This window comes from Cavia porcellus, unplaced genomic scaffold (genome assembly GCF_034190915.1).
Source record: "Cavia porcellus strain 051 isolate PalLab524CR breed Dunkin Hartley unplaced genomic scaffold, mCavPor4.1 scaffold_9, whole genome shotgun sequence".
NCBI lineage: Eukaryota > Metazoa > Chordata > Mammalia > Rodentia > Caviidae > Cavia > Cavia porcellus.
Window position 1 is genome coordinate 44,299,032 of NW_026947492.1, and position 22,412 is coordinate 44,321,443.

Sequence of the window (22,412 nt, forward strand, 5' to 3'; positions counted from 1 at the left end):
TTAGCACAATGTCTTTGAAATGGTAGGGACTAATTAAAATTTATGAAGTAAGTGAAATAGAAATTTGGCATATTCTTTCTCTTAGGAAATAATGGTTTTCATTTCACTGTTAAAGTGGGACAAAGATAAGAATCCAAGAAAATTAATTTTCATGCCACTCTCCTTCTCTTTCAAATGTTCTTTCCCTATTTCTGAGTACTCAAGTCTACTCTCTTATAGATTCTCTTGAAACCTTGTCACGTAGTCTAAGTCACCTCTGATTTGTATGGGAAGTATTTCTTTCAGTTGTCATTTTATAAAAACTTTATACAACGTTTTTCTATGTGCATAGCACTTCATGAGTTATAATACAAAAAGGAATAAGTATGCACAGGAAAAACTTTTGGATATGTGCTCCTATGTTGAGATTCCTTTAGCAGACACAGTAATTATTTTGATTAATCACAATATGTGCATTCTAAGAATGAGCCCTAAGGAATGGGGGAGGGAAAATAGTGATGAGATGAAAATTCAAATTAAAATATGTTGCAAACAGATCGGCAAATATATACAAACAATGGAGTAAGATCAAAAGACAGGGGGAGGGGAGGAGAGAAGGGAAACAGTATGGAAAACTAAATGAAGATATATTAAGTACATGTGTGAATCCTCCACAAGGAATATAAACATTATTTACTACATACATATACTAATAAAAGTATGAGCTATGTCTGTAATAGGACAATGATAGTAAAACAACCTTTCACATTTTCAAGACCCTAGATTTTCATTGCAAATGACACACTGGATATTAATTACAGCTCTTTCAAGTAGTTTATGATGATTCTGCTTCTCTTTATCTTTCCTCCAAAAAGACATCAACATGTGCCAGATTTTATTGTCACCAGAAATTAAGAATCAGGCTCTACAGTTGTGATCCTTTTTCTTCTGATGTAACCAAGTTATATAGCTAGTGCTTTTTATCTTGTCCCCTATTTAAGCATGAGGAGGCTAGGGCCATGTGAAAATCAACTATATAAATCACTGCTCAAAACTGTAGCGAAAATGTGCTGCAGGGTGGGAGGCAGCAATCTTTCCATATTACAGTCTCCAACTTAGATGTTATACAACATTGAAAGTGAATGCCTTGATCTAGGGAAATGCAACTGCTTAATTCCTAAAGTGTGACAGACAAAACAAGAACAAGCTATGACATATTCAGCGATTAAAAGCTCTCCTTACATTTTAATCAGCCCAGGAGACTGCACAAAAATTGCAAAGATATTAATATACTTATCCACTTGCAGTTTCAGAGAAAATGAAAGGAAAAACAAAATGACAAAACCTACAGTTTAGCATCTTCCATAGAAAGAAAGAATTTGCAATTCTTCTTCATTGCCTATACCGTTTTAACTTTTTTTAAAAAATTAAAACTAACAATTGAATTCTACATGCTAAAAAAGAACATGTTATATACAAACATGTCAGTCCAGGCTGTATTCTGTTTTTTATATAGAACTGGTCAAGGTGTCAAATAACATAATGCATCTCCATTTCACAACTAAAGAACCTGAGGCATAAACAGATTATCTTTGATATGCAGCTAGAAGGCAGTGAAGCTTCCAACTCAAATCTTTCTGACCTCCAAATCCATGAAACTGCATGAATTTATAGATAACAGATAAATATATAGATAGATAGGTATCTACATATAGATATGTATGTCTATATCTATATGTACATCTATATATTTACATCTATCTATATATCTATCATCTAGATAGATATATCTATCTAGTACTATAAATCAAAATCCCTCATACTTGCCAAGCAGGCACTGTGCCTCTGAGTTATATACCCAACCCCATGAATGTATATTTTACATAAAATAGGAATATTGAGATCAACGCAACAAAGTCATTTTAAATTGTTCAAAATTCAAAATTATAAATTTATTCAATATCATCTGGAGATAAATGTAAGGTAAATATGTTTCTCAGACTTAGTTTTTCAACTGAGAATAAACCCTATGACATAATGGGTGAACCTCAAAATTTTAACCATTATGTTTTGATCCAATACTTAGCTCCTCTATACTGACATTTGCAATGCTCATTGAAGTCTTTTTCCCTGCCAGCTTCCTTCAGAGATTTCAGCCTGTGATCTTGGGAAATTTGTCCTTCAAGTTTTATTTAAACTTTATGTTCAAAGGACCCTTCAACATTCCAGACAAAATAGAGGGTTATTTTCCCCTGCAGCTTTCTGCCTCCAGTGTCCTGAATTCTCAATTATTCATGTAATGCTATTGTCATTCAAAAGCTGAGGATAGAGGGACTTCTATCTAGGCCAGAATCATTTTTGTTTTGATCAAACTATATCTATATCTATATCTATATCTATATCTATATCTATATCTATATCTAATATCTATATATATATCATGCAAACTCTCACTCTCTGTGTCTCTCATGCTTTCTTTCTGGTGAAACAAATTTGATGAAAAAATAGAGAAAAAAGAAATAATTATTTCAAGGATATAATTCTTTGCAGAACATAATGCAATACAGATTTGGTGCTTTTTTGGTTATATTTGCTTTTTTTTGTAGATATTTTATCCTACAGGTAATAATGGAACTTAAATACTTCCTTAGAAATATCTGAACCTACTTACAGTATAATTACAGGAGAGGCACAGAGACCCTGAAGTTTCATGCTGCTTCTGCAAGATGGAGAAAAGGTCTGCAGTGAGAGAAAATGTGAAGAAATTGAAATATAGAAAATGTTGTGATAAATAGAGAAAAGAAAAGTAGACAAGAAAGAACTCACGGCTTTCTTTCTGCGATTATTCAGTGGAAACAGCAAAAAAAGTGTTCTGTGTCTAAAACTTTATTTGTACCCAAAATTACAAAATACTATACAGTGATTATTTTTTTTAAGAAAGAATTTGAACCATACTAAATATACTTGAAAGTATTTTAAAATTAAATCAATGTAAGGGACATTTATCATAACATTCCTTACCACATTCTCAAAATGAAGAAACTAAAAAATAAGAACAAAATAAAACTATCTCATTGCTAGTAACTGGTAGACCAAGGTTTGGCTACGTTGTGGATTTCCAAATCTTTTTTATACACCTACTCCAGTCAATCCACACCATCTGCTTTCTGGGGAGCACTATACCTCGTGGATCTTTTTTGTTAAATATCCATGTCTGTCACTATCTCCAGGCATATGTTCAACTAAAAAATGACAGGTAAGTATTATTAAGCTGGGGTGTGTGTGTGTGTGTGTGTGTGTGTGTGTGTGTGTTTTAGAGAGACTGACAGATAAACAGCCAGCCAGACAGGTCATATTCTTGTATTAACATAAAACTTTAGAGTTACTAAAAAGGTAAATCACATCCACCAGTTTGGATCAAAGTTGAAGAAAGTAAATCAGTCTTTTGACTTAACTGTATGCACTGAAAGTTGTGAGAGCATTTGGAAAACATGCAGCCTTCCTCTGTCTTAGCAAGTCTCCTGCAGATAAAGAAGAGCCCAGAAATGAAGTGCTGTTTATGTCAGATAAGAGAACTATATTTTCTTTGGTACATGATGAACTGTGAGGTAAACCTCCCAGGAAAAGGAAAAAAATAACAGTAACGTGTTTTCACTTGGTATCCTATTCAGTATTGTTCTCGCACTACAAACTATAGGAGACAATCTGTGTTTGAAGTGAGGTAGTTTCGCTCATTCTCTCTCTTCTCCAAAAGATTTCTAAAATACCCAACCCAAGTAAAAATAAAGACATATTTTCTGCATTTACTATTTCTTTTTACTTCAAAAGTTATAGTTTTGAAGAAGTACCCTTGAGAAAGATGGAAACAATTGTTCCTTTCTCTTAACCTCTACCATTTCAATTCATCTTTTTATCTTTAGGTTAATAATTCAAAGGTACTGCTGCATGGACTACAGTTTTACTATGGTTATATCAAGTCACTCAATGTCACAAACTTAAGAAATTTGGCTCAGTCTATTTTCCAGAAAAATAGGGCATAATTATAATATGTATTAGGACCATTGATCTTTCTAAGGTAGGAGATTAGGGCTGGTGAAACTTTTCACACAAGTGTGCATGATGTGTCATCAAGACCCAGAGACCCAGAAGACACTCATAAAACATGGGACCCAAGGTGACACTGCAGTTCTTAAGTACAAGAAAGAAACCCGAAAAGTACTATTTCTTAGTTCTTTATTCACATCTGGCAGGAAATCAAGTGACCCTTTCTACAGGGCAATTTAAATCCAGTCCCAAACCACGTGAATTTTTGATAGGAAAATCATCACAAATGCCTTATTTACATGAGAGAGAAGCCAACCCAGGGACTTAGATACAAAATTCCTTACTCCAAGGAAGAGAAAAATCAGTGCCTCCCTAGAATTGGCCACGGTAGAACTGGGAGAAGACCACCAAGAAGCCAACAAGCCAGTCTTTCTGATAAGCTGCAAAACCGTGCAGAGTCCAAGAAGTTAAAAGTTAGTGCCTCCCTATAATTGGCCATCGTAGGACTGGGAGGAGACCAGCAGGAAGCCGGCTAGCCAGCCTTTCTGGTAAGTCTCACAATCACGCTCCCCCACCTTAAGCAACAGGGTGACTGGGGGACAGACTGAGTTGACAGCAACTAAGGTACCTAAAGAAACTAAAGGCTTGTATTGTTTGGTTCATTTTGCCAGCCTGGGCCCAGCAGTCTGAGCATCTGCTGGGAAGATGACTATGCAATATAGCAAATATGAGGGATTTCCTTCTATCTTGCCTTTGAAATCCAATATTGTTCTCAGTGTTTTTTTCTGTTCTGATTGTTTTGATTTATTTAATGTTCAGTTTTTATTGGCTTTATTTTGTTTTGATGTTACTATATCTAATGAAATGGAAAACTATTGTGAAGCTAAGAAGACATACTGTAGTAGCTGCTGTTGTTTTAGTATCCTGATTTGAAGTTCTGTACCAATTTTGCTGCTTTGTTTTGATTGGTTTTGTTCTGTTTTGCTTTATTGGATTTTATTATCTTTAAAAGAAAAAAGTCTTACTCCATTAATTCTTTGTGCCATTATTACTCTGTGTATTAGTCACTTTTCACCTGCAGATAATATTCTGCAACTTAAATAAAATTTTTAAATTCAGAAGTCAGAGATTTCTAATCATCTAGCCACAGCATTTTAACTTTATCTGATTTATTTTGTTTCCACTGTGACAACTGCCTTAGTCTCTATTTTATTTCATTATTTTCAGAAACTGGATACATTGTAAATGTATCCAGTCAATGTTAGAAAAGCAATTTTTGACAGAAATAAAATTACGCTTAATAATTAATAATATCATAGCTAATATGTAACATATTTTATACTATTTTGCCTATTTTCTGACCATTAGATCACAGAAAAAAAGGATTTTTAATGAATTTTCTGCTACTTATTCCCACAACCAAGAATAGTGCTGGAGACACAGTGAAGTTGTCACTCAATTAATATCACATTGAAAAGTGAATCAATAATGTTTATTGAGTCTTAATATGTTATCCTAACTAATAAGATAAAGACATTACAAAAGATACTTTATACTTATGGAGAAACATTATAGTGGTACATATAAATGATTACATTAACCTGGTATTTATTGAGATCCCTGACAACTTATTTGGACTTGTTAGACTGAAAATTAATTACAAAAATTTAAAAAGTCATTGTTATTTATTAATGTTAATTATTCATAAGAGAAAAATTAATGAAACTATTATCAATAACATAACTGAGTCTTCTTCCTGAGTTATATAAGCATACTCCCATGCTAGGACAAGTGACAAATGTCATTTGTTATAGCTGTGAATGTGCTTTTCCCTGTCTTTTCCAAGTGTACCCTCTCACTTTCTCTTGCTGTTATTGATCACTCTACCCCTCAGTCTCAATTCTGTGAATGTGCATGTTTTCCTCTGCTTAAGAAATTTATGCACAAGACAACAAGAGTCTAGAATCAAGCAACGTTTATTAAAACTGCAGTGGTCAGTGAGTTTAGGCCATTGAACATGCTGTTCCCTGGCTGGCTGGCTCCAGTTCCTTTTCCCTCTTTTCTTACATACCTTGTGCACAAGGTCAGGTGCTTACCAGGAACACCGCCTTTTTGTAGCACTATCATTGCTTTGAAATGTTACAAGCCTTCTTACACATATGGTTAATTGAGTCACAGAATGTGGGCACCAGGCAGTTTGGTCACCTTGAGACAAACCTGTTTGTTCCACTTTTCATAGTTTTTAAGGCAAATTAAGGGAGAGGAGGAGGCCTTTCGGGGATTTGGCCAAATTTCACTTGCTGTTTGAAGTCTAATTCATAACTAAGCATCTACACTATTGTTTATAGGCCATAAAATGAGATTTTCAAGACTAGGGTGTGGGGGAGTTCCAAAGAGAAAAGGGAAAAGAAAAAAAAGTAAATAGTGGTGGGGTTACGAAGGCTCCGCAGTCCCTCCTCAAGGACATATTATTTTTCTGTCTAGGATATACACAGTTTTTCATAAGGCAGTGGTTCATAGTTGAGCTGACTGGTAAGAGTGTGAGCCAATACACTCTTTTATATCTGATTTACCCTGCTTTGTATTCTCTTATCCAATTAATCAGGCATGACTCAAAACTGAGGACCAATATTATCATGATTATTGTCTCTGTGAGTCCTGCAAGGATGGAAGCTAGTCTTGGGTTCCAAATGAACAGTTAATCATACCGTCCTTGAGTCTCATAACAAATTTTTTCTCATTCCTTTATTTCTTATTTTAATTTGTCTAGAATTTCTACGATCACCCTTGAGTTGTTTGCACAGAGGCAACATTCTTCTCCTAGTGCAGCACAAAGTCCTCCTTGTTCCATGAAAACTAGGTTAAGTCCTCTTCTGTTCTGTGGAAGTACTACTGCTGCCATAGTGTAAACCTGGCTGTGGTGCTGTTTAACTACTTTCCACATCCCCATCACACTCTGTTCTATGCTGTGGATTATTTGGTGAAGCCTCTAAAGACCTGTTTCAGAATAGGCTATTGTTCCTGCACTCATTCTGAGGCCCTTGTTATGTTTGCTCTGGCCAGTATCAGCAAGACAGCAGCCTAACTGTGTCATGTCTAGTAGTCAATCAATATGCATTGGATCTCAGGTCCTCCCTGGATAGCTGCCACTCTGGGGAGGAGCAGTACCAGGAGACAAGGCCTTGCCTTTTTGAGGAATCTCCAGAATGACCTCCACACGTGGCTGCACCAGTCAAGAGTTCCTTTTTCCCTGCAGCCTCTTTCAAGAACAAGCATTTGTTCTTGTTATTTTTCCTTATCCTGGCATTTTTTCTGGAGTGGGTCTTTGAATTTTGGGTAACTGATTTTTTAAAAATTCTTATATGTTGTGGACAGAAGTCCTTTGTCTGAGGGACTGTTAACTAAGATTTTCTCCGAATTTCTGGGTTTTCTTTTCACTATGCTGGAGATTTCATTCAACATGCAAAAACTTTTCCCCAGTTTTTGATTGCGTAAAGTATTTTGCATACGATTTGATACTTGTTCATGAATTCTCTACCTACTCCTATGTCCTCAATATTCCTACCTAACTTGTCTTCCAACAAATTTAGTGTTTTAATTTTAATATTTAGATCATTGATCCATTTAAACTTTAGTACACAGTAATAGGTATGGGTCTAGTTTTAGTTTTTGGCATATGGAAAGTCAATATTTCTAGCACTGTTTATTTAAGAGACTGCCATTCTTCCACTGTACATGTTTGGAAGTACTACTTCCAAAGATAAGCTGGCTGAGTGTGTTTGTGGTTATAGTTGTATTTTCTAAGCTATTCCTTTGTTCTTCAGAATTGCCTTTACTATTCTAGGATTCTTCTGGTTCCAGATGAATTTTAGGTGTTATTTGTCTAGATCTCTGAAGTATGCTACCAGCATTTTGATTGGGAATGCATTAAATTTGTATAACGATTTTGGGAGTATGGCCATTTTCAAAATGTTTGTTCTTCCTATCCATGAACCAGGGATGTCTTTCCATTTTCTGAAGTTTTCTTTGATTTCTTTTTCAGGGTATTATAATTTCTCTTGAATAGATTTTTTGCTTCTTTTCTTGGATTAATTCCTAAGTATTTCAGTTTGTTGGATGCTACTGTAAAGGGTGTGGCTTCTCTTATGTCTCTCTCACTGGTTTTGTTATTAGTGTATAGGAACGCTTTGATTTTTGAATGTTTTTGAATGTTGACATTACTGAATTTATTTATTATACTTAGGAGTCTTTCAATGGAGTTTTGGGGATCTTCTATGTAGAGAATTATGTCATTTGCAAATAATGATAATTTATCTTCTTCTTTTCCTATCCTTACTGCTTTTATTTCTCTCTCTCATCTAATTGCTTTGGCTAGTATTTCTTGTCTTATTCCTGATTTTAAGGTAAAGGATTTCAGGTTTTGACCATTTAATATGATGCTGGCTTTTGGTTTGCCATAGGTGGTTTTTATCATATTGAGGTAAAGACTATATATTCTAATTTTCTGTAAGATTTTTATCATGATTAAGTGATGGACCTTATCAAAAGCTTTTTCTGCATCTATAGAAATGATTATGTGGTTCTTATTTTTGGCATCTATGTTTCTTAGGGAGATTGGCCTGTAGTTTTTTTTTTTTTTTTTTTTTAGTTGGGTCATTCTCAGGTTTGGGTATTCAAGTAAATGTTTATTTCCAGGAAGGAGTTAGGGAGAATTTCTTCCCTTTCAATTTCATTTAAGAGTTTGAGGAGCGTTGGCATTAAATCTTTGAATTTCTTGTGGAATTCTGCAGTACATCCATCTGCACCTGGGCTTTTCTTTGTTGATAAGGATCTAATTACATTTTCAATGTAGTTAATTTAAATTGGGTTATTCAGCAGTTTTACATCTTCTTGACTCAGCTTTGGTAATTCATGTTTCTCGGAATCTGTCCATTTCTTCTGTGTTATCAAGCCTAGGAGAGTACAGATTTTCAAAGTAAGTACTGACGATCTTCTGTATTTCCACATGATCTGTAGTGATTTCATCCTTCTAATTTCTTATTGCATGAATTTGAATTTTTATCTTTCCTTTTTAAAATAAGGTTGGCTGGAGGACTGTCAATTTTATTTATTCTTTCAAAGAACCAACTTTTTAATTCCTTGAATCTTTGTATTGTTTTGTTAGCTTCTATTGATTTCTCCCTGATCTTTATAATTTCCTCCCTTCTTTTGGCTCTGGATTTGACTTGCTCTTCTTTTTCTAGATGTTTGAGGTGTAGCATCAGGTTGTTTATATGTTTGTTTTGTTTTTCTGTGGTGAGAGTTCACCACTATAAATTTTCCTCTGAGGACTGCTTGCATTGCGTTCCTCAGGTTCCAGTAATACATCTGTATTTTCGTTTGCCTGTAAATATTATTTAATTTCTTCTTTAATTTCCTCTGTGACCCATTGATTGCTCAAGAGTGTGTTGTTCAATTTCCATGTGTGTGGGGGGGTTTGGAGTTTCATTTGTCATGAATTTCTAGTTTTTTGGTGCTATGATCCAATAACATGCATGGGATAATTTCAGTTCTTTTGCAATTAATTAAGCATGTTCTGTGGGCTAGTATATGGTTTATTTTAGAGAATGTTCCATGTGCTACTGAAAGAATGTATATTCTGATGTTGTTGGGGAACACTCTGTATACATCTACTAATTCCATTTGTTCACAGTTGTGATTCAGTTCTGCTATTTCTTTGCTGATTTTCTGTGTAGTTGATCTATCCCTTTGTGTCAATGACATGTTAAGGTCTCCTGTTATAATTGTGTTATTGCTTATTTGATTTTTGTTAATATTTGTTTTGAATAGCTGGGTATATAAATATATAAGATTGTTATCACTTCCTCTTGACGTTTTCCCCTAATTAGTATGTCATGGCCTCTTTATCTTTTTTTGATCATTCTTGGTTTGAAGTTCACTTGTCTGCAAACAGAATAGCTACCCCTGCTTTTTGGGATCATGTTGCAGGAAGTATTGTTTTCAATCATTTGACTTTAAGTCTATGAGTTTCTTTTTGGGTTACATGAGCTTCTGTATATAGCACATGGTTGGATTTTGATTCTTAATCCATTTTTCTAGTCTGTTTCTTTTAATTGGTGAATTGAGGTCATTTACATTAATGGTTATAACTGATATATATGGTTTACTTTTGTAAAATTTTATTTAAAGAGAAAAAAACAAAATAGTAAAAGGGTACAAGCTATACAGAATTTCAAAAAATAAACAGTAAGATATCACTAGTTGATAGATTACATATTGTCATCTTAGAAACAGTTGTTCAAGCTACAAAATTAAAGCATACAAAGTGGACATTCAAACAGTGAGACTGCAAACAGTTCTGTTTATTGATTCAATAAAAATTTAGTAATATGATTATCTATCTTACACACCTAAACACACTTGCAGTTGAATCCTTTAGAGCACTTTCTTTTCCTCTCTTTTTTACATAACAATTACACATTTTGGGTTTTATTATTCCCACAGTTCTTATTACTTTATATTGATTTACTTTTGACATGTTATTCTTCTGTCTTTGATTCTTTATCTTGCCACTCTGTTTAATTGTTTGCCTTGCTTGGTGGTTTTTGTCTATGTCTGGCTAGAATGTCTTTCAGTATTCTTTGCAAGGTTGGTTTGTTGGTCATGAAGTTCTTCAGCTGTTCTTTGTCATGGAAGCATCTTATGTCTCCATCCATTTTGAAGGACAGTTTTTCAGGGTATACCAGTCTGGGTTGGAAGATGTTTTCCATTAGGATCTGAAATACTTCACTGCATGTTCTTCTTGACTTCATTGGTTGTGTTGAGAAGTCTGCTGTGATTCTGATAGGCTTTCCTTTATAGTGATCTGTTCCTTCTCTCTAGAAGCGTTTAATATTCTGTTCTCATGTTGGATTTCTTAATGTTGATTATCATATCTCTGGGTATGATTTTCTTTTGGCAATGGTTATTTGCAGTTCTATATGCTTCACTGATCTGTACGTCAGTTTTCATTCTCGTGTCTGAGAAATTTTCAGGTATTACTGTTGTAAATAGCCTCTTGATATCTTCATGTTGTTACCTTCTTTTTTGTTTATACCTATCAATCTTATGTCGGTGTTTTTTATTTTTGTTTTGTTTTGTTTTGTTTTTGCATCATCTTGCAGTTGTTGAATTGTTATCTCCTAGTTCATTGGTATTTTTAAAAGAGCTTTCCTTTACTGTTCTTTAGCTGCAATCTTGTCTTCGAGGTCTGAAATTCTATCTTCACTTTTGTTGAGGTGGTTTTGCCAACTTTTGATGAAATTTTTGATTTCCTGTATAGCTCTTTGAATCTACTTCATGCATTTGGTTTGTTTCTTATATTGTTCATTTAGTTTCCATCTTTTTGTATTGTTCCTCTGACTTTTGAACTATGTCTTCTTTAGATGTGTTCAGCAGTTCTTTCATTACATTTATCATTTCTTCTTTTACTTGGGAGACTATTTCTGATCTTAGTTCTTTTATAGCTTCTCAGAGTTATTTCTTTACTTCAGGTGTTATCATTTCAGAAACTTCAGGTCTATCGCTTATATTTTGTTCTGTGTCCATGTCTCCATGTCTCCTAGGCCTGGAAGTTTGAGATTATATTTTGTGCTTTCATTTTGTCATTTTCCTATATTTCCAGGTTTCCAATGATGTTTCAAAGCTTAATGACCTAGCCCATTTTTGGCTCTCAGGACATACTGCAAGCAACCACTAGCCACTTGGAATTCACTGGGTTAGGCCCTCAAGGCCCTCAAGGACTCCTGTGTGTCCTTCTATGATTTCAGATGTGGAGGTGTGGTCTTACTGCCTGGTAGCAATGTTCCAAGTCTTCTCTGTGTGCTGGCATTCAAAGGGTGCACATTCAGGCCCGGGACTGAATTCTGGCCCCTACTAATTGCTTGTTGGACATGACCCAATTAGGCCCACAGGCACCTCTTGTGTGTCCTCAGGTGATTTCAGATGCAGGCATGGTCTTATCACCTGGGAGCACGCTCCAACGCTTCTGTGTGTGCTGGGATTCAGCCTGCACATGTTCAGGGCCCAGGATTGTATTCCTCTTTCCAAAATTTAACTGAACCTTTGTCACTAGGTTTGAACCCATGGACTGGAGAATATATAGGAAGAGGATGTTGCAGCAACACAGTTTGTTGAACTGTGTCCTTTAATATTTGATGCAATGTTTTCATTTGTTGATGCAAATCCAGGGTTCAAGTCTCCTGTAATCTTTCAAGCACTGGCATTAGTGGAGGAGGCCTCTCAAAACATTATCTCTAAAGAAGTGAGCCTGTCATGGTATAGGGTACACTGTGATCTTGGGAGTACAATAGTAAATATTACAATCCAATTAGCTCCTATTTCTTGCTAAAGTTTGCCAAGGTGTTCTTTAAAGTCAAGTGTGGTCTCTCCACAAGACTGAAATGCTGAGCCTATCAATCATCTGGTATATGTTGCTACCTTTTACAAATTTGTGGGTTGGTGGACTGCCACACAGAGTCCTTTCAACAAAGCCACATAGTGATCATTGAAACTCAATGTCTGTGTTGGGATTCCAACTGTGCTTCCTAGAGCAGCACACATCTTATCCTAATTGTAACTTCCTGTGGTGTTCCTTGCCCTTTAGCCTTTATGCAATCTCTTGCTTCCTTCCCTATTGTCTCTGTTTTCTGAGATAAAAAAAGCACAGAATAATTGCTGACAGTCAGTCCAGTTGGGGCAATGAGACTTAAATATTAATTGATCAAATTAATCAGAGTACATGACTGCGCAGAAAATGGGGGACTTTGAGTTTTCCAGTTATATAGGTCACTAGAGCTAAAAGGAATGTATTTAAAAAAAATGGTCTGAATTTCCCCTCCAGGTATTGGAACTGACATTTCCCAGAGAACCAAAGCAGAACTCATTGTCCCTGCATCAGGTTATATACTCTGGAGCATGTCTCCAGAGATGTTGGGGTGGTGTGCCCAACAAGACAGAGGCAGACACAGCACAAAAAGTAGTCAAATGTTTTTCTTCTGAGGATAGGGACGATACATGTGGCTTTACATTAGATGCCCTCTCCTAAATTACCATACCCATTCTGGAAGACTCCAAATACATAGTTTCAGCCATGGAGGGGATACTCAAACCACTTGTATCCAGGAATCAAAAAACACAAATTGATTTAAATGCCATGGGTTTCCAGTAACTATGTTCCACACACTGCTGACCATCTGAAGGTTCCCTCACGGGTCACCTAATCTCAAAAGGAAAGACATTTCAATTCTCAAAATGTGTGCAGTTCCCTTTTGTTTATCTTAACCCTGAATCTCTGCCTTGACTTCAAAATTTGGAACAAACTCAGAGAGAACTCCCTGAGAAACAAGGAAAACAAACCACCACATCTGATGTGTGGGGCTCTTCCCAGGTTCAACAACCAAAAATGCTAGCACAGAACAAAAAAATTTTTCTGTGTGAGCCTTGTACTATTTGCCTAACTAAGAAACCAAAACCAAATTAAAAGTGCTTACCTTGGTCAGGGGGTAGGTACTCAGCTGTTTTTGTCACATGGCTATAGGTCATATTTCCACAGCCACTCTCAAGAGACTGGCTGAAATCAGCCTGGTCACCCTGCACCCAGGGTTCAGCTGCTGGGAAAGAAGGCACTGAGGCCCCTTCAAAGAAGGCCTATCTCCATGGGTAAATATTATGATGTTCTTAAGAAATTTACCCACCAAGTACACCAAGATTTGAGAAACAATTAAGGATTATTAAAACTGCAGTGATCAGTCTGTTTAAGCCATTAAAACTGCAAACTGTTGGCTGGCTGGCTCTGATTTTTTGTTCTCTTATACTCCTGTCTGAGTTTGCAAGGTCAGTGGGTTGTCATTGATACCACCTTTTTACAGCACTATCATTGCTTTGGAATGTCACAGGGTCTTCTTACACATCTGGTTAACAGAGACACAGAATGTGAGCACCAGGCAGTTTGATCACCTTGAGATAAACACATTTGTTCCACCTTTCATAGTTTTATGACAAATTAAGGGAGAAGAGAAGGTCTTTTGGAGATTTGGCAAATTTCACTTTTTGTTTAAAGTCTAACTGCTAACTAAGCATCTAACCTATTATCTATAGGTCATAAAATAAGTGAGGCTTTCAAGACTAGGATTTGAGGGTTTCCAGAAAGAGAAAAGGGCAAGCAAGAAGAGAGTAAGTAGTGGTAGGGGTCACAAATTTCCTCACATGCAGACTACAACTGAATTTTAGATTGTTACAACCACCAGTCAGTTGTGATGGTTTATTTCCTGAAATAGGTCCTATGTGACATTTTTACAGAAGATATGATACTTGAATCCAGCTTCAATTGTAAAGAAAATTTTCAAAAAGCAAACACTGACTGAGCATACTTATCTTGCTATGGTAGAATTTCTACTCCAGAGCCAACGACAACATCAGTTCATAAATGTTCCCTAAAAAGTCAGTGTTATGATTCTTATCTAGGTATCACTTCATAGCTTGATGCAGTCACAGGTGGCATATTAGGTAAGTGACTGCATGATGGAGGCAGGATATTCATTAGTGGATTAGTCCTCTAACAAATTTATGGATAAATGTGATGCTGGGAGGTGAATCTTGTTTGGAGGAAGTAGATCACTGGGGGTGTGGGCTGAAAGGGTTTGTGTCTCTTTCTCCTTTCTTGATTGCTCTCTGCCTTCTTGACTCCTTGCTGTGAGCAAATCTCTTCTACCATGACCTTTCCTGCCATTCTGTCCTGGTTTGGAGCTAATCAACTATGACCTGAAATCTCCATAAATTATGAGGCAAAGTAAATCTATCTTCCTTTAAATAATGTCAGTTACTGTGTCTCAGGAACAGTCAGTGAAATGTGTATCTTCACAGAATTCACTAAGAAGCCACAAATATTTTTGATCCTCTCCTTTTACTCAGGCTGCTTACTGAGTTAATAGCATAAAAATGCACACATATTGATTGAGGTGACAAGCTGTTAGCCCAGGAGAAAATTTCGTGTATTGTTTCCATTTTTAGTTCTTAAAGAGGGGAAGTCTCCTTAAAGCAAGTAGACAGACTCTGAGATAATCATTAGAAAGGTTGGGAATACTTCAGAAAAACAGAAGTTAGGCAATGCACATCCCTATGGGCATTACTTCAAATGTACAGTGCTCCTCATTCTTCCAGAGTAGAACTTGATACTGTTTTAAATGTGCTGAACACATGTCTGCTAGAGTCTGCTGGGCAAATCTGAGCATGGCAGCTTTTACCTGCTTCTTTTCTAAAGCATTTTGAAACAAACAACTCTTAGGAGTTGTTAAAGTTTCTCTTGACAATGACAGTCCATGCAAGAAGCCAGGAGAAGGTATCCAAGCTGATGATAAAGACTGGAGCTCCTCTGAAGAAGCACCAATCAGGCCCTCCTCATTTGCCTTTTATTGTTTGTAGGCTGCTCCCCTGGGGTGGGTGTAGCACTCCCACCATCTGCCTGCCCTCTTCTTTAACAGACTGAGGATGTTACAAACTGGGGACCCTGGCCCCCTGCTGAATCACTTAACCTTCTGACCTTCTCAAATTGACACAATAAACAGTATCCTGGAAGAGTAACTGCTTGTTCTCTACATCCCAGGATGTAAGACTACTGCATCAGTTAAGCTTCTAGACTTCTCAAACTGATATAATGTATAAACCATAACACTCTCTATAAAACAAAGAAGTGAATTTTTAATACTATTAAGTTTAACTAAAGAAATCAGGCTGTTGTTATAGCAAAAAGTAATCAAAAAGCAAATGGACTTGCGTGAGATATGCTTAATAGGTGTGGAAGATCATCCAACAGAATGTATATGGAACTAATGTTAAAAAAAATGAAGTCATTTTCTATTCTAACTCACCAAAATTTGTCATTTTCCAAAAAACAACTACATACACTATGTCCCAGAGGGCTAGCTGGAAGACAGTGAGTCTGTGCTCTACACTGTTCCATTACACCCCAGACAGTGACATCAGCTGGGAGACAGTGAGTCTGTGTTGGACAACCATCCATTACATTCTGGACCATGGGGCTAGCTGGAGGACAGTGAGTTTGTGATCCAAGCCTCCTCAATTGTATCCTGGAGGGCAGGCAGCATAAAGGTATAAGACCAACAGGAACCCCACAACCCAACAATAACTCAGTGCACAGACACACACACATCTGTGGAGGGCAAAGTAATCAGTGAGATCAGTAACGTGAAAGCATCTGAAGTAACAGTGAGGAGACAGAAGTTGGACTCTGGAGAACTCTACTGACAGAAGTACAGTCCCAGCGTCCACGTCCAGAGGCCAAGACTGGCTTCATACCCAGCACATCTCTGGGATGTAACACGGACATTATCATAGAACTGTAAACACCAGGAGATAGGTTCTTGGGATAGCTTGGGATAATAAACCAACTACATCTGGAGGACATCCCTGAGGAAAGGACATCTCCTTTTCTCCTTGAAGAAGCCTCAATGCTTGTAATAGAACTATATGTTATGGGAGGTTGATGAGCATCATCATAGAAGGCAAAATAAAAGAAAAAAGAGAAGGTGGAGAATGGCAAGATGCAGAGGTGGGTATGACCCCAGACCACAGCCCGGCCAGGACAGGCCTGGAACTCACGAGGTGGATGAAGGTGGAAGTCACACACTGGAAGGATAACAGAAGTGATGAAACAAGCGGAAAGGGGTACAGAGAAAATTATCTCTCAGGTACAAAAATAAATGATGCTTAAAATCAAAGATATTAGAGAAGACACAAATAAAAGAATAGATGAGCTTAGAAAAAGATGGAAACAAAACATACTCAACATAGGACAGAATTAGAATCCGTGAAACAGATATGAAAAGAGATTCAGAACATTAAAGCAGATTAAATGAGGGAAAGAGTAAAATTTCAGATCTTGAAGATAGAATTGCAGCTAGTTATGATGAAAAGAAAGATATCTTAAAAATAGCAAGCGACCATGACAAATCAATCCAACAGATACAAATGAACCCCCCAAAATGACACAAGATTGATTGCAGTCAGTAAACAATGAGACAGCTGGAGACAGTACAAATGCCATAACAATCTTAAATATATATTTGCACCTAATACAAGAGCATCCAACTATATAAGATAGCTATTGGTACACATGGAAAATCAATAACACAACTGTAGTTGACGACCTCAATACCCCATTGCCACTGACAGACCAACCAGACAGAAAATCAGCAAAGAAATATCAAAGCTGAAACAAATCTAGATTTAATAGGACCAAATGAACTAAACCAAATGGACTCAATGAGAAGAGGCCATGCTCCAAGGCCCTGCAACAGTGCCCCAGAGAGATATGGCAAGCCCATCATGGGCCTAGATAAGAGGCCATACCCAGAGGTCTCACTGTGCCATACATCTGCACCCTCTAGGAACCCTGGGATGGAGGATCCTAGGTGCGTAATCCAATTACCTACACCAAGAGAATGGTGGCAAATGCAGAAACACCTGGGATGCAAAAATGGGCTGATTTGGAGAAATAAAGGAAAATGTTGAGATAATGGAGCAAAGTATAACTTGATACCTCCAGCCCATACAAAACAGCTCAGGAGATATGTAGAAATTAGAAGTCACAAACCTGAATTTTCTGAAAACATAACTAAGTAAAGAAGCAACTTGTTTCTTGTATTGACTGGTTAATTTTACATGCCTCTGTCCAATGGTCTGGACAACTACTTTGAAGATAACAAGAGGCCTTATGATAGCCATTGTTAATTTCCTTTTATCTTGTTTTGAATTCCTGTATCCTTATCACTGTTCTGTTTTGGTTGATTTTATTCTGTTCTGTTGTTTAATTTTATTATGTCTGAATGGATGGGCAGCTACTTTGAAGATAACAACATATATTATGATAATCATTGTTGATTTTCTATTAACTTGTTTTGAAGACCTATATAGCTGTTACAGTTTTGTTTTGATTGATTTTATTCTGTTTTGTTTGATTTTATTATGTCTGATTGTATGGGAATCTATTTTAAAGATAACAAAAGACACAATGGTAGCCATCATTGATTTCCTATTATCTTGTTTTGAAGTCCTATATTAGTTTCATTGTTTTGTTTTTATTGGCTTTATTCCACTACATTTTGTTTGGTTTTATTTTTTTAAATAAAAAAGCTACACATACAAGCAAATAAATCTAAATTATTCTCATCCTAAAAACTGAATTTTCAATATATGTCCAATAACAACTTTCCTTTTCATGCTTTCTGTCCCATTACAATAGCTTTCTATAATTTCACCACTTCTTATTACTCTTGTAAACACTCAAACACTAACTGCTTTAGCCCTCATGAAATGTTTGACTCCTTCTCAGTCCAAACTATTGGTTATGGTGAGCATCACTTCTTTCACAAACTCCTACTAACCACTTTTGCTATCGTCAGGTGCTTAACACATACATTAAAGCATAAATACTCTTAGGAATGTTTAATGTAGGCACAGTCATATAAACAAATCATTTCAATGCAATATACAGAGGTATATTGCATGAATGTATACAAAATAAATTGTTAACCCAAAGTGATTCCTCTTCTTTCCTGGGGCTTGAACAGTTTTGGTCTGGAGGCAAGCAGGTAGCATTGAACAAAGCTTCACAGGGAAAGAGATGCAGGAAGTCAGTTCCGAAAGAAGTCTTAAGACAATTAGATACTCATCTAAATGAAAAAGTGTTCCATTGCTTATAAATAGAATGTGGCAACAGAAATGCATGTTTAAAAAGAAGATTGTATGTGACAAGTGCTAGTAACACAAATCCAAAGCATATATTAGTGAAAAAGGAGAAAATCAGTTTGTGTTATACACTGCAGTGATCAAGGATGTGTTTCTCTTTATTTTTCTATGTGTAGGAAACAGCCTTGCAAATTATTTTTCTATCAATAGTTTAAGTGAATCAATTTTAAGTACATTTTCTGATCAGGTACTGTAGAAGAAATAAAAACATAATGAATAAGTCATAATTATTTTTTCCTAAGGAACTTAAACAGTTTATCATAGAAGAGAAATAGCAAATAAGTCATTTAAATGTAGGAAAATTTATACCAATTATAGTAGAAGTTCAAATTATTTAATTTCTGAGGGAAGTGTTTCCTATAGCAGAGTAAAAATTAAACATTAAAAAGTATGATTTGTTTCTTTAATAATAGTTTCTGTCAAATATAAATCTTGTTTTTGAGTCTTTGCACAGATTTTAAAAAGTGTTTACCTCCAGAAAGAATAGCCATGAAGCCCCAACTAGCAACTGAATGGTTTTGTGGATAGTATGTTGGATGAAAAGCAGAGGACCTTGATTTTCTTAAGACATATATCAGTAGTAAGCTGATTAAGTCACATTCTAGCCTTACCTACGTGGAATAAATGCAACATATCTGTTCCTTCTTTGTATTCTCTCTCATGAACTTAAACTGTAGAAATTAGACCAAAAATTTCTGAATGACCATGAAATCACCTACATAATCCCATCAATACCCAGGTCCTTAAAGAGAGATAGTATTCTCTTCCATTGATCTTACCATAGATCTTCTTATGAAGGTATAAGTACGTAGACTATCAGCATTTGCTTCTGCAGAGTTTGAAATAGTATAACTTTTATATTGGCTAAAAAACACTGCAGTGTTTAACACATACATAAGTTAGTATGTCTTGTAATTAGATTTCATTCCTTGATTTTCAAGTCTCATTTAATCATTAAATAAATCTGAAAGTACTAATGACTATTTTTCAAGCTAGATTTTTGAGAAGCCCTAGAAGCTACTGACAATTTTATAGAGAATGCTACAGAAACACTTTTTCATTTTCAAGGGCTCAAAGTAATTGGGAATAATTTTTTAAAGTTCCTGTTTTTTTCCAATGGTATGTATTTCTGCATAGATTTAAGCATTTAAAGTTACCGGATTAACCATAAATCTTATAATAAATAAAAATACAAAATCATATTCAAGGACAAACTGATTTTTGAAATTAGCTGATAAAAGATCACTATTGTTTTGACTACACTGTAATACTTTTAATTAAATGTATCAAAGTGCAACACAGAGAAAAATACTTATTGTCAGATTAAAAAGTTACAATTCCTGTAACAATATTTTGTCTGTACCATTCTGAGGAGAAACCATTTTTTCAGTGTGATGATTTATTTATTTATCTTTTTATTTGAAAAAGAAAAAAGTCAGAAAAGAAATACAAAAAGCAAAAGAGATAAACAAAACAACAAGCCCGAATCAATAACAATATAGGTTTTCAAAAAAGAATGAAAGAAATTTAACAATGGTTGTTATATTGCATATCGTTCTTTTTTTGTTAAAGAAAGAAAAAAAAATTTTAAAATTGGAAAAACAGAAAAAAGGTAGAACAATACCAAATTCAAAAAAAGTTAACATCATAAAATCACTAGTTGATACACTACCCATTGTTGCCTTAAAAATAATTGCCAAAGTCAAAACCATAAACAAATCAAAATCAAAAATCAAACCATAAACAGTGGCTAGACACTCAGACATTGACAGTGTACATCCTTCTGTTCAGTGATCCAACAGAAATTCAGTAATATTGTTATTTATCCCACACACTATACATACTGTTACATCCTTTACAGCACTTCCCTTTCACGTTCACAGTTTTATTATAGTTTTTGGATCTCATTATTCTGTCAGTATTTATTATTTTTTACATTAAGGAAACAATATGATATTTACTAATACGAGTCTTGTTTATTTCACTAATCAGTATATTCTCAAGTTGCCTCCATTTACCTATGAAGGCCTCAAGATCATCCTTTTTTATAGCTGAGTAGTTCTGTTGTATAAAAATAGTGCATCTTTTTCACCCATTCTGTGGTTGATGAAAATTTTGGTTTTTCCAAGATTTAGCCATCACAAATTGTGCATCTATGAACATGTGTGCCCATATATCACTATGACATGACCTTTTCAGTTTTCTGGGAAAATACCCAGGAGGGGAATAGCTGGATTGAATGGAACCTCCAATCCTAATTTTTTGAAGACTCTCCATACTGATTTCCACAGTGACTGCACCAGCCTGCACTCCAACCAATAGTAAAGAAGTGTTCCTTTTTCTCGCATCCTTGCCAACATTTGTTATCAGTTGTCTTCTTGATGCCAGCCATTCTTTCTGGGGTGAGATGAAATTTCAATGCTGTTTTAATTTGCATTTCTCAAATGACCAGTCATGGTGAACATTTATTTGTTTGCCATTTGTATATCATTATCTGAGAACTGTATGTTCATCACCAATGCCCATTTTGGCAGAGAGTCTTTAAATTTGGGGGATTTGATGTTTTCAGTTATTTATATGTTCTGTATATAAGTCCTTTGTCTGAGGGACTGATGGCTAAATTCTTTCCCATTTGTAGGTTTTCTTTTCACTTTATTGGTGATTTCTTTTTAAGTGCAGAAACTTTTTAGTAATATGAAATCCCAGTGTTGATTCTTTGAAGTGTTTCCTGTGCAGTTTGCATTTTATTCATGAATTTTCTGCCTACACCTATGTCTCCAAGATTTCTACCTACCTTGTCCTCTAGTAGATTTAGTGTTTCTCTTTTAATGTTTAGATCCTTGATCCATTTTGACTTTAGTGTATGGTGATAGGCATGGGTCTATTTTCAGATTTTGGAATGTGGAAAGAAAATTTTTCCAGCACCATTAATTAAAGAGGCTATCTTTTTCCAGTGAACACGTTTGGTCCCTTTGTCAAATATAAGGTGGCTGAGTGTCTTTTAGTAGTATTTGTATCTTCTAATCTGCCCTATTTATCCTCAGGTCTATTTCTTTACCAGTACCATGCTGATAGTTTTTACTGTGGCTTTGTAGTATAGTTTGAAGTCAGGAATTGAGATGCCTCCTGTTTTGCCTTCATTGCCCAGAATTGTTTTTGCTATTCTAGATTTCTTCTGTTTCCAAATGAATTTTAGGAATATTTTCTCTATATCTGTAAGGTATTATAATGCTATTTTGATTGGTATTGCATTGAATCTGTTAATAGTTTTGGGAGTATGGCTATTTTCACAATATTGGTTCTTCCTATCCAAGAGCAAGGAATATCCTTCCATTTTCTAATACCTTCTTCAGTATCCTTTTTTAGAGTTGTATAATTTTCAGCATATGGATCTTTTGTTTTGGCTTGCATTTTTGCAAAATGTAATTTTAAAATTATGTTTATCACAAATTAATTAAGTAGATATCCAAAAATATAACAGCTCAGGGAGATAAATGGAAAATGATACATATGGAACATTAATACATATTTGAATATTTTAATGTCTTTCAACCCTAAAATTTTGTTTTCCTCCCATTTTATAT